Source organism: Dendrobium catenatum, unplaced genomic scaffold, assembly GCF_001605985.2.
Source record: "Dendrobium catenatum unplaced genomic scaffold, ASM160598v2 fragScaff_scaffold_1497, whole genome shotgun sequence".
Taxonomy (NCBI): Eukaryota; Viridiplantae; Streptophyta; class Magnoliopsida; order Asparagales; family Orchidaceae; genus Dendrobium; species Dendrobium catenatum.
Window position 1 is genome coordinate 989,323 of NW_021319959.1, and position 18,457 is coordinate 1,007,779.

Sequence of the window (18,457 nt, forward strand, 5' to 3'; positions counted from 1 at the left end):
AATTTCTTTCACTTCAAAACCCTATTCTATCTTCTATTCCATTTGATCTTCTCTATGGCTAGGTCAAGCAAGAGGGTTAGGAATGCTAAGGAACTCACCAGGGGGCCTAGGAATGCCAATGACAAATTTCTTTCCAAGGAAAATGAAGAATCATTCACTAGGTTTGTAACTGCTAAATTGACCCCGTCCAGAGTTTTGATTCAAGAAAATACAGTTTATCAGATACTACAACTCTTTTCAAATTTGCTTAATTTAAGTAACAATCATTCAATAATGGAGTTTTATCCAAATAGCTAATCAACCCTTTTAATTTGAGGTCATATAGTATGTATAGTTATAACATAATTTATATAATCTGATTTAATTATATAATTGAATTAAATTTTACTTTGATAGATCATACATTACCATTTGGCTCATATAATATGATTACCAGAAAAATTTAAATAGTTAGATTTCTTTCCCACATCTGTGCAGTTGTGCACATTTATTTATTTATCTTTCATCTAATATAAAAATTGATTCAATAAAATTAAAAGTAAATACTCTTTCATACCCATACTGACTTAAATGCTGATGCTACACTTTCTTGAGTCATGATTCATTAATTTTTCTTAGTGTATGTTTTACCAAAAATGGTTTGTGACAAACAATAAAAATGTATGATATATTATGCAATAATATGCAAATGATCATCAATTAATGTTTGTAATCATCAAAATATAATATCAAGCTCCCATATTTCAACATATTTAACCTATCCAACATCTTGTGACTGAAAGGAAGCAGAAAATGGTAATTCCTTATTATGTTTAATTCTTATAATTTGTACATATTCTCCAACAGGTAATAAACTTAGAAGGTTATAAATCATTTTTCTTAAGTGCATATTATATGTGACTAACCCATACACTATCTAAAGTTTTGTGAATGATTTATCCATCTAACCACATAATTATCTCCTTCAAGACAACTTCTTCCATAATAGGGTTAATCCTACTTAAGGGGTCATCTTTTGAATAGGAATTTTTACCATTAGAATCTTACGTATGCACAAGAATGGACTAACACCCTTAATACCAATTATGCTCTAGCCAAAAGATATTTAATATGCACTAAGAATCCTAATAAATTTACCATCTTTCTCATCTCCTAATTTAGTAGAAATGATAACAAGTAAGATTCACTTTATCATGAGAAAGCATAAATTAAATGAACAAACAGGGCTTTTAACTCAGAAATGGTTGTCCCTATATTAAAAAGTGTCAAATACAGATTTAAGGATCATGTATCAAGCACTCAAAACTTATCAATAAAAATTCAAGAGGCTTCACAAATCATCTAGATAGAGTCTCTTTCACTCTATTCGAAGTCATCAACATAAAAAGGAATCTCCAAAGAACCATCAATCAAAAAATTCTCCATATAATCTTTCACACAATCGTCAACTAAATATGTGTTATTAAAATCCTCATTTTACACCTAAGAAAATTTCATTGATTTTAAGATACTAATGGTTACTTTTGTGCACTTAAGTTAAAAGATTACATGTGGGTTTCCACTTGTAAAAGTGAAAAGGACATATGGGATAGACTTTGTATTACTTATGAAGGGACTAATGAAGTAAAGCAATCTAGACTAAATATCTTGTTACATGACTATGAATTGTTTTGTATGAAACCAAATGAATTCATTTTTTAAATGTATACAAGATTCACTTAGATAGTCACTTCTTTGCATGCATTAGGTAGGAAATTAATGAATGATGAATTAGTGAATAAAATACTTTGGTTTTTTCCTACTGCTTATGATGCTAAAATAACTACTATAATAGAGTCTAAAGATTTAAATGTTTACTCTATTGACAATCTACTTGGATCACTAATTGCTTATGAGCAAGCAGTAAGTCAAAGAAAGATTGATGTCGGAGAATAATGAAAGGAGAAGAATATAGCACTGAAAATGGAGGAATCTGAGAGTGATTAGTCACAACCTAAGGATGAGGATGATATTACTTTGATGACTAGGAAATTCAGAAGCTTTCTTAAAAGGAATAAGTGGAGATTCCAATAGTGGAATAGAGGTAAGTATAATAAAAATGTTAAGGTTTCTAATGATGTGAATTTCTATGAATGCAGGAAACCTGGACATATAAAATCGAATTGTCCCAATCTCAAAGCCACTCCTAGTAAGAAGAAGGTAGAGGAGAGAGCAAATGTGAAGAAGGGTAAAAAGAGATTTCAGAGATCTTTTTGGGTAGACTCAGCTTAAGATTCGTTAGAAATAAAAAAGGAGGAGGAAGTCACCAACTTATGCTTAATGCCGATAGTCATGATCAGACAGATCAAGAAGAGTTATGTGACTTAACCTATAATGAACTGTTAGAAGTTTCTAAAAGAATTCATGATGCATATAAAAAGCTTAAGAAAATGCATGCTAGTTTAAATCTAGAAATGATAGAACTATAAAGAGAACATGAAATCCTTAGGAAAGACCATACATTGATAGATAACAACCACATGAGCTTACTTGATGAATTTGATGACTTGAATAAGAAGAATGATATTTTAAAATCATCTTATACTAAATTGGAAAATGACTTTAAAAATTTTAAGGATAAATCTGAAAATAGATAGCATTATTTAAAATATGATATTAATATTTTGGAAGATATAAATACATGTCTTAAGTTTAAAGTAAAAGTTCTCAAGGAAAATAGGAAAACCCCAACACATGAAGATTTTACAAATCCTATTTTGAGGTCAAAAATTTTAAAACCTAGGAAGAGATAGATTTAATATAAAAATTTAATAAACCCATTTCTTGGAGTAAAATGTTATTCTTGTGGCATGTTTGGACATATAGCACACACTTGTACTTTGGATAGGAAAACTCATTTAGTGTGGAAACCTAAGATACATAACTGAAGTCATATCATACATGCATCTAGTTTTAAATTTCCAAGAGAAGAACCCAAACTTGTTTGGGTTTCCAAGTCTAACATTTGATAGTTTTACAGGCATGCTCTTATACAAGGCCTCATGAGAGAATTTGGTACCTGGACAGTAGTTGCTCAAAGCATATGACTAGAGACACTAAGAAATTTATATCGCTGGAAGCTAGAAGTGGAGGCAAGGTTACACTTGGAGATAACACCTCTATGAAAGTGGTTGGATCAGGTATGATTGAACTTGCAAAATTTTTTTATAGAATATGTACTTCTTGTAGAAGGCTTGAAGCATAATTTGTTAAGTATAAGTCAGCTTTGTGAAAAAAGGTATAATGTAAATTTTTTTTCCACTAGCTGCATGTTAAGCCTGAATGGTAATGATATTTTGCATGGAAAAGGGGTAAACAATGTTTATATATTAGATTTGAATAGTATTTCATTTCCTAATACTTTTTGTTTGAAAATTGTTTATAATGATTCATGGTTATGGCATAAGAAACTCTGTCACTCTAGCATGAAAAACCTTAGGAAATTTAACCAAAAGGATTTGATTAGAGATATACCAAAAGTAGACTTTACTAAGGATCGCCTTTGTGATGCATGTCAATTAGGAAAATAGGTGAAGTACTCTTTTCAGTCTAATAAGGATCTTAGAACTAGTAAACGTTTGGAGATTATTCATATGGATCTTTTTGGACCGATTAGCACTGTTAATCTAGGAGGGAAGGTATACAGATTTGAGATTGTGGATGATTTCTCAAGATTCATATAGATTAATTTTTTATTTCATAAGAGTGAGTCATTTGAGGAATTTATAGATTTTTTAACTTAGATTTAGAGGAAATTTGAAAATGAAATTTTGAGGATTTTTATAAAGAAAAAGGGATTGATCATAATTTTTCTATACCTATAACCCCTCAACATAATGGGGTAGTCAGAAGAAAGAACAAAATATTAATTGAAGTCGCTGGAGCCATGTCGGCTGAATATTCACTTCCTAAATATTTTTGGGCTGAAGAGGTTAACACTACAGGTTATGTTTTAGATAGGGTGAACATCATATCAAAATAAAATAAAATACTCTATGAGCTTCTTAAGTGGAGAACACCTAATTTGTCATATTTGTATATTTTTGGATGTAAGGTGTTCATACATAATAATGGAAAATCTTCTTTAGGAAAGTTTGATCCAAAATCAGATGAAGGAATTTTTCTTGGATACTCTAATGTTAGAAAATCTTATAGAGTATTTAACATAAGAACTTTAGTAGTTGAGGAGACCACACATATTGTATTTGATGAATCTAGAATTTTAGGAGAGCCAATTTTGGAAGAAGATGATTTGGAAAATAACTCTCAAAGGATTGAGAAGGTTAATTTGGAAGAAAATTTAGAGTTAGAAAACCCATTGCTTAGAAATTTGAGATTTTCTAAAAACCATCCTAAGAAATTGATTTTAAGTGAACTTATTGAGGGTGTTAGGACAAGGCATGGACTAAGCAAAGAAGTTAATCATTTTGCCTTTATTTCAATGATAGAACCCATAAATATAAATCAAGCACATTTGGATGAATTTTGGATATTGACAGTGCAAGAAGAATTAAATCAATTTGTGAGAAATGATGTTTGGGAATTAATTACAAGGCCAAAGGATCAATGTGTAGTTAGAACTAAGTGGGTATTCAAAAATAAAATGAATGACTCAGAAGTTGTCATTAGAAATAAGGCTAGATTGGTGGCTAAGGGGTATAATCATATTGAAGGGATTTATTTTGAGGAAACCTTTGCCCCTGTAGTGAGACTTGAAGTAATTAGAGTTTTGTTAGACTTTGCCTATTTTAGAGGATTCAAATTATTTCTAATGGATGTTAAAAGTGTCATTTTAAATGGGGTGAATCAAGAGGATGTTTATGTTGAACAACCTCCATGTTTTGAAAATTCAAAATACCTAAATCATATTTTTAAATTGAAAAAGGCATTATATAGATTGAAAAAGGCACCTAGGGCTTAGTATGAGAGGTTGAGCACTTTCCTAATTGAGAGATCTTTTGAAAAAGAAAGTGTGGACACTACTCTCTTTTTAAAGAAATTAGGAGAAGATATACTCATTGTTCAAATTTATGTTGATAATATCATCTTTGGTTCTACAAATAAAACATTTTGTGGTGATTTTTCTAAATTAATAAGTAGTGAATTTGAGATGAGTCTAATGGGAGATCTTAATTACTTTCTAGGTTTTAGTATTAAGCAAATTGAGGAAGGAATATTTCTTAGTCAGTTGATTATGTTAAGGACATCCTCAAAAAGAATGAAATGGACAATACTAAAACAATTAGTATACCAATGAGTTCCTCAGTTCAGTTGGATAAGGACTCAAAGGAAAAATCTGTTGATCAAAAGAAATTTATGGAAATTATTAGCTCTTTATTTTACTTGACTGCTAGCAGACCTTATATTATGTTCAATATTTTTTGTGTGCTAGATTTCAATCAGATCCAAAAGAATTACATTTGACAACAGCAAAAAGGATTTTGAGATATCTCTTGGGAACTCAGAACTTAGGAATTTGGTATCCTAAGTTTAGCTATTCATTTAAAATAATTGGATATTCAATTTTGGACTTTGCAAGTTGTAAAGTTGATAAAAAAAGTACATTTGGAACTTATCATTTAATAGGATACTCTTTAATTTCTTGGTCTAGTAGAAAATAGAATTTTGTAGCCCTATCTACTATTGAACCTGAATACATTGCCTTAGGAAGTTATGTGGCACAAGTTCTTTTATTGAAATAATAGTTGATTGATTTAGGATTTACAATAGGCACAATTCCAATTTATGGTGAAGACGCTAGTACCATTTGCATATCAAAAAATCTTATTCAACATTTTAGAATCAAACATATAGACGTAAGGCATCATTTCATTAGGGATCATGTATCCAAAGGAGAAATTGAATTGAACCATGTTTCTACTAAAAATCAACTTGATGATATTTTTATAAAACTACTAGCCATTGATACTTTTAGCACATTAAGAACAAGGCTTGGCGTGATTGATCATAATGCTTAATTAAAATTTTCTGCAAACTTGATATGTCTTTGTGTATTTTTTGTGTTGTTTTCAATGTGCTTATTAGTGTAAGTCATTTTCTATTTTAGTTTTATGTTTTGCTTGTTTTTAAAATGTTTTAAATAGTGGATTTTTTATTTCTAATCGATTGTTCAAAGTTTTCTAAGTGTTCTATTCGTACTGTATAAAATTATTTTTGTTCCGTACGAATTCCGTAGCACATAAATCATTATTTTGAACTGACAGCATAAAGTTTTGATTTTTAATACATATCGTACTGTATGATATTTATATTGTCCTGGATGATTTGTATTACTTCGTTTGTACATATGTAGACGTTTATATGGGCAGAAACAGTTATTATAACTGATTATACGTATTAACTTTTAGTTCTTATATATAAACAACATGTCATTCGATATGGGGGGTGAACATAACAGTCTTTAAAATGATTTTAAATAACATATCATCCCGGATGAACACCTATTCGTGTGTATGATCGTCTGGTCAAAAATTCTATACGAAAGGATGCTTCTTAACTTACGTGATTATGAAAATTTATTTTATTTTGAACTTATTCGTTCGTACATACAAAATTTATTTCATCATGTACGAACCATCAATCATACAATATGAACCCTTTTTTATAAATGTGATAGATCATTTTTCATTAAATAGGAGGGTTTTAGAATTCATTTTCATTCACTTCAATAGCCTCTTCTAATCCTTCTCATCTTAGCAATAGACAATTCTAGCAAGTGGGGTAAAGTCACTAAGGGATCGTCTTCTAGGAGTGGAGACGACAACTTTTTATCTAGGGCAAATGATGATTCTTTCCTTAGGTTTGTCTCTGCTAAGATTACTCCTTCTAGACTCCTACTTCAAGAGAATATACACTTTCAAGTAATGCCACTTTTTGCCCCCACTCAATTTGCCTTCATCCTGACCTTGATTCATTCCTACAATAAAGAAACCTTTCACTACTTCTTGGAAAACATGACTTTTAGTGAAGATGGGAGTAGTATAAGATCTTATGTCCTGAAGAAAAGGGTAGAAATCACAAAGGAAGATTTAGGAACCTTTCTACATTTAAGAACTCAAGGAATTAGAGCACACACATTGACTTCTACATCTGATTTTGACTGGGATGAAATAAACAAAGTTCTTAGAGGGATTGAACAAGTAAGTCATTTGCATAGGTTCTATACCTTAAACCAAAATGCAAGGGTCATTTAGCATGTCCTTAAAACTTTTATTATTCCTAAAGATGGTGACCGCATTAACATTACTCCTCTTCTATCCACTGTTACCTATCTTATCATGACTGGACAACCTATAGATGAAGCCCAACTTATTCTTTATTATATTCATGGCCTTTCTGAAATTTGGCATGTCTCTCATAAGAGGAAGAATAACATTACTTTAGGGCACATAGTGACCTATATTCTAGAAAAGAAGTACAATCTTGTTCATTCTGAGACTCTACTTGAATTGCCAATCTAGTTCATTGATGCTTTGTTTTGAGCACTTTTTGGGAAAGGTGATGATTCAAATGAGGATATCAAGGGAGAAGGGGGAGCATCTGCACCTGCATCTGCTCATGGACCTAACTTTTAGGAGATGGTCCAGTGCTTTGACCAGTTGGAGAGTCACTTTGATCAACATTTTGATCAAATTATGACTCATCTAAATCAGGAGGATGCATAGTACCAGTAGGATATGTGTTGGATCTAAGTTCAATTCGACTCGATGAACTCCAATGTGGCTATGATGAATAGCTATTTTTCTATGTTCAACCAGCCTCCTCCTCAAGACCAGGGCCCCTTAAATTACTAGATGTACTTCTTGTGTATTATCTTTGGCAGTCCTTTGAGATGTGATAATCTTAGTGATGATTTCAGTAGTTTCTGTGCTTGTATTTGTTCAGTGTTTTGTGCACTTATCCTTTGTTCTAGTTTTTGTTTTGATGTTAAGTTTCTTTGGCTTTTATGTATTGATATCAAAAGTATTTCAAAATATCTTGCCATTAAATTGATATCAATAAAATGTCTTATTTTTATTAGTTACTTTTGTTCGTTGTGTGAAATATAAGCAATAATATGTTTTGATGTTACATTTGTGTTATAAAATGAACTGTAATAAAAAACTTAATTTCATAATGAAATCTAATTTTTTTAAAAATTTAAGTTAATTTATAACTCGATCAAGTTAAGGCTATCAATATCATGTTCTTTTTAGGCATACATAATTTAAATATTATTATTGCAATTTTGATGTCTTATTATTTTTTATTTCTCTTTTCAATATAATTATCTTTGTACTTAGAGAAGTTTGAGTTTTTAGATTATAGAGAAGTTTGAGTTTTTAGATTATTGATTTTAGAAAGATCAATTAAAAAAATAGAGAAATGCACAACTGTATAAAAATCAAAAGAATGCGCAATGGTTCGCAAATTAAAAAGACGCACAAAATTAGCCCAAATATAAAAAGATGCACAAAGTGTGCCACAAATATTTGAAAAGATACACAATGTTGCCAAACAAATGGTATTGATAATGTTCTTTCCTCTATCTTTTAATCTTTAAATTCAAATCAATTTAATGTTCAATTATATTTAGTATTGGAAATTGAATTTAACTAATCTATATTTCATCACTTTTGTAATAATTCTCCTTATCTAATTGTCTATAATATTTCAGGACCTTGATCTAATTTTCTAGTCTATATTATATTTTAATTTAAATATTTTGAATTTTTATTTTTATCTAATGGACACTAATCTTATTATTGTAATTATAATTCAATCTCTTTCAAGATCAATTATTAAAAGATTTCTCATATGACTTATTTCATTTCAATTCACTACTTCCTTCTTTTTTTGTTGTCAAAAAGGATGAGAAATATGGTTTGCATTTGATTTTTGCGTTTGTTAGTTTGGTTTGTTAGTGCTTGTGTTATTTTTCTATTTGTGTGTTTTGTGCGCATTTATGAAAAATTAAAAAATTGACTTGTTCTTAAAAGAAATTCCCTTATATTAACATGTTTATTCATTTAGGGAGATCTAAAGAGAAATTTAGGATATTTAATTTTATTTAAATAATAATTATTTTACCATCATCTAAAAGGGGAAGATTGTTGAGATAGTTGCTGCTTAGTTCTTGCATGTTTGATATTCTTGCAACTTGTATGTTTTTAATGTTACAAATTCAGGTCTATGAACTATGTTTTGATGATTGGCAAACACTTTTACTTGACTTGGACTGTCTTTTACTAATGACTTTTCAGGACCCAAAGATCGGACGAAAATCAGAACAGCTCAAGATGTGGTAGATAAGGGTTGAGTCAGTCTGTAATTTTATTTTCCCTCTTTGAGTCAATTGTAATCTTTGGTGTGACTAATGCTAAGTAACCCTACACACACACACTTGAGAGTCTTATAAATTCTATTTTTACTCAAATCGGCCAGGACGATATTTACATCATCCTGGAAGATCTGGCTTAAAATAAAAATTCTAATTAGGGGTTCTTAATTAAGGCAGCCGTCATTAGCAAATCGGCCTGGATGATATGTGTATCGGCTAGAAGATTGGATCAAAACAGAAAGAAATTGCCGCCATAGACAATTAAGGTATTCTGTATTTTTTGGTAATCGGCTAGGACGATCTTGGATCGGCCTGGACGATATTCATAATTATGCCTCAATTGATCGGATAAATCAAGGAAGTAATTAAGGATGATTGATACGATCACATCGTCCTGGACGATCACAGGATCGGCCAGGATGATCTATTCCAAAACCTTAATTACTTCTGGACGATAAATATCGGTCAGTTTGAATTCAGGGCGATGCTCTGGACGATTTTCCTCTTATTTGAACTGATCGGCCTGGACGATCATGCTATCATTCTGGATGATCAAGCCAATTTTAAATCGTCCAGTTTGCATTCAGTGCAATACTCTGGCTGATCTTCTGAGATTTGTACTGATCGGCTAGGACGATATCCATATCGGCCTGGACGATATTGTCGGCAACTTGTAATTAATGAGCTCCTTTAAAGCTCTTCTATTTAAGGGTTATTGTTCAACATTTTGAACAATCTTTTGTTGCTATGTTGACCTGAGAAGACTTTGAGGAGAGAAAGAGAGAGAGAGAGAGAGAGAGAGAGGATCTTGTGAGGGGGAGCTTGTGAGGGGATTCACAATTTGAGGAGACTTTTGCCCCTGTAGCTAGATTGGAAGCCATTAGAATGCTATTAGCCTTTGCCTATTATAAAGGATTTAAGCTTTTTCAAATGGATGTCAATAGTGCCTTTTTAAATGGGGAAAAAAAAGAGAATGTGTTTGTAGAACAACCCCCAGGTTTTGAGAGTTTCCAATTTCCAAATCATGTTTTTAAATTAAAAAAGGCTTTGTATGGGTTAAAGCAGGCACCAAGAGCTTGGTATGAGAGGCTTAGGACATTCTTACTAGAGAGGGAGTTTGTCAAGGGGAGCGTAGACACCACCCTTTTTCTTAGGAGAGTTGGAGATGATTTACTCATTGTTCAGATTTATGTGGATGTTATACTCTTTGGATCTTATAATAAGAAATTATGTGATGAGTTTTCTAAAACAATGAGTAGAGAGTTTGAGATGAGTTTGATGGGAGAGTTGTCCTACTTTTTGGGGTTTAGCCATAAAACAATTGGAGGATGGAAATACATAAAGGACATTTTGAAGAAGTATGAGATGGACAAAGCTAAGCAAATTAACACTCCCATGACTTCTAGTTCTCTATTGGATAAGGACGCAAGTGGTAAGTCTGTTGATCAGAAGAAGTATAAATGTATGATTAGATCCTTACTTTACTTGACTGCGAGTTGACCTGATATTATGTTTAGTGTTTGCCTTTGTGCTACATTTCAAGCTGACCCTAAGGAGTCCCACTTGACTGCAGTTAAGAGAATTTTTAGATATGTTTTGGAGACCCAAGGCTTAGGAATTTGGTACCCTAGACACAGAACTTCTTTTGAGGTTATTGGATTTTCTGACTCTGATTTTGCAGGATGCAAGGTGGATAGAAAAAGCACTTCAGGAACTTGTCAATTCATAGGACAGTCTATTGTCTCATGGTCTAGTAGGAAGCAAAACTCTATTGCACTTTCCACTGCTGAAGCTGAGTACATTACTCTTGGAAGTTGTGTAGCCCAAATCCTTTGGTTGAAACAACAGGTATTGGATTTAGGATTACCTGTAGGAACTATCTCAATCTTTTGTGACAACACTAGTGCCATATGCATCTCTAAGAACCCTATCCAACATTTAAGGACTAAGCACATTGACATTAGGCATCACTTCATTAAAGATCATGTGACTAAGGGAGACATTGAGTTACACCATGTGACAACTGAAAATCAACTGGCTGACATCTTTACTAAACCACTTTCCTTCGACACTTTCAGCTCTTTAAGGACCAAATTGGGTGTGATTGACATAAATGCATAAAACCTGATCTTTAACTTGCTTTCTTTCGCTTTTGTTCTTTTTCTTTTAACTTGTTTTCTTTCTTTTGCTCTTTATTTTCTTTTCTTTTTCCTTTTGCTTTGCTCTTAGTTTTTTTTATGTGCTTTCTTTTGTGTGCTTTTTAAAGTTTAGTTTTCAAAATCATCGCTGAAATGATGTCATATGCCTTGTCCTTGCTTTTGAAAATTTCTAGTCAATGATTTTACGTCTCTTAATCTCTTAGATGGTAAAAATATTTTGTGATTGTGTCACTTTCTCTAACCTATTTTAGTGGCATAGTTTTCTTTTTTAATCAAAAATCTATTTCAAATTAAAGATTATGTATGAAGTTAAGATCTTTTCTTAAGCTTGCTTAAGCAAATCTATCTTGTGTTTATAATGCTTAAAGAATTTTTGTCACATCAAGATCCCTCGTTACTCTTGTTTTTTATTATTGATTCTGTTTGTGATAATTCTTCTTTATGTTAGAGAGAGATCCCCTATTCTCTAATATCTAGAAGATATACTCACAACTAAGCATTTTTTAAGAATTATAAAAGAGAATGGAGCTTACAAAAATAAAAAAAATTGGCCAATGATGCCAACAAAAGATGCGCAATGATGCCAAATTGAAAAATTATATAGTGCACAAGCACCAATCAATTGACAAGAGGCATAAAATGAGCCCACTAAAAAGCAAGCTCCTCTCTCTTTTCAAATCCTTTAAAAACTTATAAGTTTTCATGTATCAAAGGCTTGACTTCGATTGTTTTGAGATTGTGACAAATTTTCTTTGATTCATTATTCTATAAGATATTTTTTCTTAGACCAAGTAATGAATTGATTCTTGTTCCTCATATCCAATTGATTTTTTGAGTTAGGTCAATGATTTCAAAAGACGATTCTACCCTAAGAGAAATTATGAGCTAAGGGTAATCATGATCAGATATTCAACCGTTCTTTGGATTATTGATGTTGTTAACTCATTAACTCACAAATTTTTAAAATCAATCATATGGAATACTACATCATCTTCATGCCTTGGTTATATATATATATATATATATATTTGTGGTTCTTGGTTCCCTCCTTTTTGAGATGTCAAAAGGGAGAGAAGTTTTATGTTTTTTGCACTTTCAATTCTTGCACTTTCAATTTTACACTGCTGTTTAGTGTTTTGCCATCATCAAAAAGGGGGAGATTGTTGCAAATTTAGGTCTATGAACTATGTTTTGATGATTGGCAAACACTCTTACTTGACTTGGACTGTCTTGTACTACTGACTTTTCAGGACCCACAGATCGGACGAAAATCAGAACCAGCTCAAGATGGGGAAGATTAGGGTTGAGTCAGTCTGTAATTTTATTTTACCTCTTTGAGTCAATTGTAATCTTTGGTGTGACTAATGCTAAGTAACCCTACACACACACACTTGAGAGTCTTAGAAATTCTATTTTTACTCAAATCGGCCAGGATGATATTTACATCGTCCTGGACGATATTTACATCGTCCTGGACGATCTGGCTTAAAACAAAAATTCTAATCAGGGGTTCTTAGTTAAGGCAGCCATCATTAGCAAATCGGCCTGGATGATACGTGTATCGACCAGGATGATTGGATCAAAATAGAAAGAAATTACCATTATAGATAATTAAGGTATTCTGTATTTTTTGGTAATCGGCCAGGACGATCTTGGATCAGCCTGGACCATATTCACAATTATGCCTTAATTGATCAGACAAATCAAGGAAGTAATTAAAGATGATTGATACGATCACATCATTCTGGACGATCGCAGGATCGGCCAGGACTATCTATTCAAAAACCTTAGTTACTTCTGGATGATAAATATCGGCCAGCTTGAATTCAGAGCGATGCTCTGGACGATTTTTCTCTTATTTGAACTAATCGTCCTGGACGATCGTGCTATCATCCAGGACTATCAAGCCAATTTTCAATCGTCTAGTTTGCATTAAGGGCGATGCTCTGGCCGATCTTGTGAGATTTGTACTGATCGGCCAGGACGATGTCCATATCGGCCTGAACAATATTGTCGGCAACTTGCAATTAATGAGCTCCTTTGAAGCTCTTCTATTTAAGGGCTCTTGTTCAATATTTTGAATAATCTTTTGCTGCTGCCTTGACCTGAGAAGACCTTGAGGAGAGAAAGAGAGAGAGAGAGGATCTTGTGAGGGGGAGCTTGTGAGGGGATTCACAAGGGTTGCTTCAAGGGTCGCTCTGCTTCTTCTTCGTCTAGAGTTTCTCGTCCGTGGAAGGGTCGGTAGAGGTAAGGATTCAGCATCTAATTGTGGTTCTCTGCCAGCTTCAGGAGGAAGCAAAAGGAGATAGGTTCTCTGCCTTGCCGGGGTGGCAAAAAGAGGTTCTTTGTAAAGGCTTCTCCGCCTAGCTGTGTGGGCTAAAGGAGAGTCACGATTTTAGTGCAATACTCGGAGGGCTCCTCCTGGGAGTGGACGTAGGTCGAGTTGACCGAACCACTATAAATTTCTATGTTCTTGTTTCTTGCTTCCGCACTTTAAATTTCCGCGCTTATTTTTCTTGTGGTGTGATTTTGGTTTATGAGATTTTACTTCTTTGTAAAAAGAATTTTTAAAATACAAATTCCCCCCCCCCCCCTCTTGGTTAGCTTGGGCCAGTTCTATAGGGCTAAACATCCCTAACAAACTTTCATTTAGTTATTCCAAATATTATTGCCTTAATTATTATTTCTCCTAATATATTTTGGAAGAATTTTTTTGCCTTGTGTGTACTAACATTTCAGGTAAATCATACTCCATATTTTTGAAGACTTCAAATCAAGATCAATTTATAGTTCATTGTATTTGAAGTTTATATTTTGCATTTTATTGATTCTGAGAGAATGTGAGTAAATGACCACACACACATCGGGGGAGAGTTTAAAATTCACATTTTTTTAATTCATCATACTGTGCGATATCCATTCGTATGGGATGATCTAATCAGTTATATTTCCCGACAAGCAGTTGATCGAATAGAAATGAAAATTTTTATAACGTATTGATCATACTGTATGAACCTAGTTCATATATGCCTTCCAAAGTACAAAATAGATTGGTCCTTGTTCACTCTTCCCCTTATCCTTCTAGATTGCTCGTGAGAAGATCTTTAGAGAATATCTGATACTCTGTTGACACTTGGAGGGTGTGAAAGGACGAAGGTACTCTGCCTACACTTAGAGGATGTGAAAGGACATAGGTTCTCTGCCTACACTTGGAGGGTGTGAAAGGACGATGGTTCTCTGCCAACACTTGGAGAGTGTGAAAGGATGACGGTTCTCTGTCACACCGGGGATTGGTGGAATAGAGGTTTTTGTAAAGGCTTATCCGCCTTGCTGTGGGGGCAAAAGAAGATTCACTTTGGTAATAGTGCAATACCTGAAGAGGAAGTCTTCAGGGATTGAATGTAGGTCGTGTTTGACCGAACCACTACAAATTTCTATGTCTTTTAAATTTTTGCATTTTATTTACTGCAAGTTATTTTCTTTGATTGAAAAGTTTTATTTTAAAACTTTAATTAACTTGCTTTATAAATCAATGATTTCAAATTTTTAAATCCAAGAGATTTTTTAAATTACCAATTCACCCTCCCTCTTGGTTTGCCTTGGGACATTAGTTTAGATTTAATAACCTAATCTGGATTCAACATGAATCAACATAGAGATGTCCATGAGAAATTTAATCCTCCCTCACACATCAAGTCACCTTCTATCATTTCCTTCTTGAGATGGAGAGAAGAGAAAAAATGAATACACTCTCTCTATCCCACGTATTCTATCTCATTTCTTATTTGAGCTAGATAAAATGAGAAAAAAAAAATAATCCCCCTGCCTCTCATATCCTATTTAAATGCTTCAAATGGAAGGATGAGGGGAAAGATGATTTTTCCCTTCCATTGGAAGGCTAAGATGAAATGGGATGCTGGCATTGATGGTTTGAAACCTACCTTTATACTTGTCATACTTTTTTAGCTAATGGGCAGTATAGAGGATATCCCACAAGCTATCCTAGCATTCCTCATAATGAAATCTAGCCATCTGATATTGATCTACCTTGTTTTGAAAAATATGGGAATATCAAAACAAGTAAAGCTTAATTAATTTTTATTTGAATAGGGGTTTTGTTATTTTTTTTCTTTTCTTTTCTTTTTTTTTTAATCTTATATTTTTAAATTTATTTATTTTATATTTTAATTTGAGGTATTTTATTTATGGTATTTATTTACTTTAATTTTAAAAATATTTTTAATGAAAAAATTGTCATTATTTTATTTTATATAACCTTTTTATAATTTATAGATTTAATAATAATAAAGAGAAAGCTTCTAACATTCACACTCCTTGGCACACATCTAATAGTGTCTAATTAGAGTGTGGATGGAGTTAGTTTATCTATCTTTTTGAGCTGGACATAATGGTTCAATCTATTTTGCATAAAATTTTAAATTCATAAACTCACAAAAAATATTAATCAAATTAACATCGACCTAGTCACCTATATTTTAAAAACATAATAAAGAATGAAAGGTGTTGAAAAGAAATAAATTCAAAAGCTAATGACGGATCGAGGATAAATGTACAACTTAACATTTCATCACACATAATGGTGTAAAAACAAGACAGCAGACTAACCAACAAGATATATAAGAAGGCCATGCAGGCCATTGATGCCAAAAAGGAGGTCAAAAAATGGACCCCAACAAAATGAATAAACTTGGAAAGTAAATCACACATGTTAGTATTGACCGAGGTGATCAATAGAATCCAAAATTTTTAGATTAGATTTTAATTTTTTTGTTTTTGGTTTCAATAAGGTTTGAAATTCAAATCTAATTTTAGATTTCAATATTCCATTTTGATTTCAAGTCTTTAAATTTTCATTGATTGGTTATTTTGGAAATTAATGATGATGGTGGTGGCTCTAACAAATAGTTACTAAAAATTTTAGCACCATTAGCAAAGACAAAAGTATGAAAGAGCTCAATGAATGGAGGAATATGAATGTGATTTGAAAATATTAAAATATTTCTTCTTGTCAAAGTGAAAGGATTCCAACATGTATGCACTCACACATATCTTAACAAATTAGAAGGCATATTCTAAGAAAGGGAAGTCTACGGGAAAATTTACAACTAAGCTTGGAAAGTTTGTGATTTAAATTTTAATTTAAACTAGGATGGTGCCTAAAAAGCATTCTCCATCATTAACTATTATATCCTTAAGGAATAAGATATCTAAGTGTGGGGACTCACAGCGATCCTTATAGGCTATGTTGGAATTCATTCTAGTCCAAGGGAAATGTTGCCTAAATGTGGGGACTCACACCTATTCCAATAAAATATATGGTACTTCTAAGGAAAGAAAGCATAAGTGTAGCGACTAACACGTATCCTTAAAAGACTAAGATTTGAACATCAATTGTAGATCTATCCTAAACAAGAAAAATTTAATCATATTTAAGAAATATCCAACCCTTACATGACCTTATTAAAACAAAAAAGGTTGATAACTTAAAACTCACCTGACCATATCAAAATAATGAGAAAGAGGACAAAAATCTAATGTCTACTTGACCATATCAAAATAACAAGATAAATGACAAAAGGAATGCTACATTTGCCTGAGCATATCAAAATAGTAAAAGAGTAAGAATTAATGAATCCAACATTCACCTGACAATATCAAAATATAGAAAGATAACTCAATACTCTCCTAACCATATAAAATTAATGAGAAAGATGAGAAAAATCTAATGTCAACCTGGCCATATTTAAATAACAAGGAAAAAGATAAAAGGAATCCTATATTTTCCTAACCATATCAAAATAGCAAAAGAGGAGGATTTAATGAATCCAGCATTCACCTAACCATATTAAAATAATAAATTGTGGAAGATAACTCAATACTCACAAAACCAAATTCAAATAATGAGAAAATGGAGGAAAATCTACTGTCTTTATAACCATATTAAAAATTTATGACAAAAGATAAAAAGAATCCAACATTTGCATGATAATATTAAAATAATAAAAGGGATAGATTTAAGGAATCCAACTTTCACCTAACTATATCAAAATAGTTAATATGAAAGCTAACTCAATGCTCACATGCTTATACAAAAATAATGAGCAAGGTAAGGAAAATCCAATGTCTAACACTCTAATTGACCATATCAAAATAGCAAGACAAAAGATTAAGGGAATCCTACATTCACCTGATTATATCAAAATAGCAAAAGAGGAAGATTTAATGAATCCTAAAATTCACCTGACCATATTAGAATAACGAACATGGAAGCTAGATTAATACTCACCTGATCATTTTAAAATAGAGAGTAAGAGAGGAAAAATCTAAGCTCTGTCTAGCCTTATCAAAATAACAAAATACAAAGATTAATGAATCAAACATTCACTTGACCAAATTAAAACAATAAAAGGGGAAGATTTAATTACTTAAACAAATAAAAATAGTGAGAAGGAAAATTTTAAAAGGTTTAATGTTTGCCTTACCATATAAAAATAACAAGACATAATGATTTAGGGACCCAACATTTGCTTGACCAAATTAAATTAGTGAAGAAGGAAATAGCAAGGAAAAAGATAAAAGGAATCATACATTCATATAACCATATCAAAATAGAAAAAGAGGAGGATTTAATGAATCTAGCATTCACCTAACCATATGAAAATAATTAATGAGGAAGATAACTCAATACTCACCAAATCAAATTGAAATAATGAATAAGTGGAGGAAGAAAATCTACTATCTTTATAACCATATCAAAATTTTATGATAAAAGATAAATGGAATCCAACATTCACATGACAATATTAAAACAACAAAAAGGAAAGATTTAATAAATCCAACTTTCATCTAACCATATCAAAATAGCTAATATGAAAGATAACTCAATGCTCACTTGATT